The sequence below is a fragment of the Orycteropus afer genome, unplaced genomic scaffold (genome assembly GCF_000298275.1).
Source record: "Orycteropus afer afer isolate SDZICR_OR568_19922 unplaced genomic scaffold, OryAfe1.0 scaffold00695, whole genome shotgun sequence".
Lineage (NCBI taxonomy): Eukaryota > Metazoa > Chordata > Mammalia > Tubulidentata > Orycteropodidae > Orycteropus > Orycteropus afer.
In genome coordinates, this window is record NW_006922282.1 from 181,173 (window position 1) to 184,797 (window position 3,625).

Below are 3,625 nucleotides of genomic sequence, written 5' to 3' on the forward strand. Positions count from 1 at the left end.
TGTTTCATTAATAAAAATGTTTTATGGGTTATAGTGTAGAGAATTACACATTAGTCTACTCTTCACTAAAATTTCAAAAATAAATTTAAGAATACATACCCTCTTATTTGAGACTTTCTTTGAAACCTAGACTCTTCCCCCTCTTTGAATATTCAGTCATAAGAGCATACGTATTCAGGCTTATGCAATGATTTAGGTATCAAATCATAAGTGAAAAAAGAGGGGGAAAATGATATATAGATAAATTTGTTCCTCTCTAGGGAGAATGACATTTTATCACAGTGGGAATATTTACTATTTTTTTCTTTCTTTCTTTAATAATGTAACCATGTAGGCCTTGAGCAGGAACACTTATCTCCCTTAAGAACAGCACCCTGGAGGGCATAGAGAGCTCTGAATTCATCTTCTAGTATTTTTCTTGTTTGTGACTTTGTTTCTTTCTAATTGTGAAGAAAAGTCAACCAAAGGGTAAAATGTTGAATAAAAGAGGAAAAAAAAAATGTGAAAGCCCACAAATTTTCTAAGATTTTTTTTTTTCTTATGAATAGCAAAGAAACACTGTTTGGTTTCCTTATGAATAGCAAAGAAACACTGTTTGGTTTTTTCTTTAAAAGGCAATATTGTTCGAGGGTAGGAGTGATTGGCAAGGATGGGAAATAAACCAAAAGTGGACACATCTATCTGTTCCATCTCTATAATGATCACTGTTAGTGTTTTCCTCTATAAAAAGAAAAGCACTAGCCATCTGCTATACTGAGAGCTATAATGTTTAAGTTAAAAAAAAAATGAATATTGTGCATACCCACATGGATTCTGCTCAACCTTCTTGTTAACTAATGGCTGTTATAGTCAAGGGTGATGCAATACAATGAAAGTAAGAGGAGAGTGACTTCTGAAATGAGAATTTACACTGCAGACTAATTAAAAGTGATTGCTGTCTCTACTCATCTTACTTTCTCCTTTCCTCTGTCTACATCTACATATATATATATATGTTCACAATATGAGCTACTCATCAGGGCTATATTAATTAGTCTGAAGAGTACATCTAAATAATCATGATTAATACAAAATTAATTCCCACTCATCTGAATTCAAATATCCATTTAAGAAAGAAATCCTACATCATTTTGCAGGAGAATTTTTTTTTTAATTTATGTTTCCGTTTGATGTTAATTCTTTCCAATCCTTTAATATTTCTGAAACATCCCACAACATGAAAAGATATAATACATGTCATATGCTCTCTCATTGCTTCATTTAATTATGTTAGTCACCATATTTTCACTACCACTTATTTTCTACTGACATATTCTACTCATGTTTGGAGACCAAATTAAATACCATATTTCCTGGATCATTTTCATTGCCTGAACGTTTCCACAGCTATGCTTGGAAATCACTTTAAAATTACATGTTAAATAGAAGCTTGATGGAGGAATCAACTATATACACTCATATGATAGGAGTTTTATAATTGAAAAAAAGTCACATTTTATGATACTTCTATTCTCAAATTATACTCATGGGTTGTTGTTGTTGTTGTTATGTGCCGTCGAGTCAAACCCAACTCATAGTGACCCCTCCTTGGGTTTCCGAGGCAGTATCACTACGGAAGTAGGATTGCCCAACCTTCCTTCCAAGGAGTAGGTGGTGGGTTTGAACCGCCAGCTGTCTGGTTAGCAGGCATGTGTCTTAGCCACTATGCTACCAGAGCTCCTATAAACCTAGAATGAATGGTATCATTTATTATTGTGTATTATAAATAGTATTCAATTATCTAGTCTCTGTTATATATTCCTGATACTTAAAAAATGCTTCAAGTTTCCATTACATAACCTGACCAAAAACTGACAGGAGAAACATTTCAACATAAGTTTTGGTGATCCAAGGGCTCATCATCCTTTTGTCATGACATTTCCTTTTAATTTTATTTAAGTATTTTATCATGTTTTTGGTGAAAGTATATATAGCAAATTTGGTTCCCATTTATCAATTTCTACTCATATTGTGCAGTATCATTGGTTTCATTTTTCACAATGTGTCAACATTCTCATTATTTCTGTTTTGGTTGTTTTGTTTCTAGTCATCTAATTTCCCTGTCCCCTTGCCTTCTCATCTTTGCTTTAGTGTAACTGTTGACCATTTGATCACGTGCACACTTTATTTTAAAGGAGTTCAGTATTCAGAGATGACATTCTTTATTTTATGAGCCAATTTATTTAGTTAAATTACCATTACGTTTTGACTTCAACATGTACTTCCTTCCTCTCTCACACTCAATAGCAACATTCCAAATTCCTGGCATCATAGCTGCATCCCTGAGTGCCTAGGATGAAGAATCCTCCATTTCACCTCCCCATTGTCTCTCAATGCACATATGTGTAGAATGAAAATAATCCTCTGTTACTTGAAGCCACAGGGACTGTGTGGTGGAACCCTAGTCCATCTTGACATATACAATCCCTCATAAGATACTATAAGGATTAAATGAGACAAAACATACAAAATCATCCCTTGGAACATAGTAAGAACTATATGAATTTTAGCCATTTTTATGTTTGTTATAATTTAAGTCATTAGTGTACTGATATATATTAATAGGATTCAGGATCTTTGTGGTCATTTTATAGGGTCTCATTGGTGATTAGAAGTGAGGATGGCTACCTATTTTATGGAACCCAGTGAGAAATAAAAATGTGTATCCTTTTATCAAAATGCAGGAAAAACAGGGATTTCTGATCCTAATTTTAAAAGTTTTTTTTTCCCTCTCTTTTACAAAGACTCTATTTTTCACTCTCAGTTTGACAGTATGCTTTTATGTTTGTTGTTTAATGACATTCTAAGTAAACAAAAATTATAATTTAAACTATTAGCATACATTTTACCATTCACCTTAATATAGTACAACACCTTTTTAAAATGTAAACATAGAGCATTTTATTTGTATGCAGACTCAAATTATACAATTCATATTTTGTACCTTATATGTGTGAGGGCATTTTGTTTTTAATAGAACAGTGGAAAACCTATACAAATATAACTCAATAAGGGCTGAAAAGAAGCTATGAATTGTCCTATATCCATCCCCACTTTTTTTCCTCACTTCATTTTTAGGGTATGCGGTTGGCTAATAAAAGGAAGCAAAAAATAATAAGAAAGATTATAATAGTGCTCCTTAGTCCTTCGTGCTTCTTACAATGTGATGACCTTTTATCTATCTTTGAAACAAATTCTGTTTTCAGAGGAAAGCATGACCTCTCAGGGATTTCCGAACTATTTTTAATCATTTATACATGTAAAACACTTATTTTATACTTGTTTTAATCTTACTGAACTCCCATACATTGTGGAATTTTGTGCTTATGGGACATCTCAAATACTATATGCAAATGGGGGAATAAGAAATGGTGGATAAGTATGTGTTAATGTTTCATTGTTCTTCAAAATTCAAACAGAAATTGTACGTTCTTCACCTACAAAAAGAAAATTCAAAATAAAACAATTATATATGGTTCTTTTTTAGCATCAGTTAGTCAAATGTTTACATTAGTAAATAGTATATATTTTACCTTTCTATATGTATACACTTAAGAAACACTTCCAAATACACTAAAATATCTTA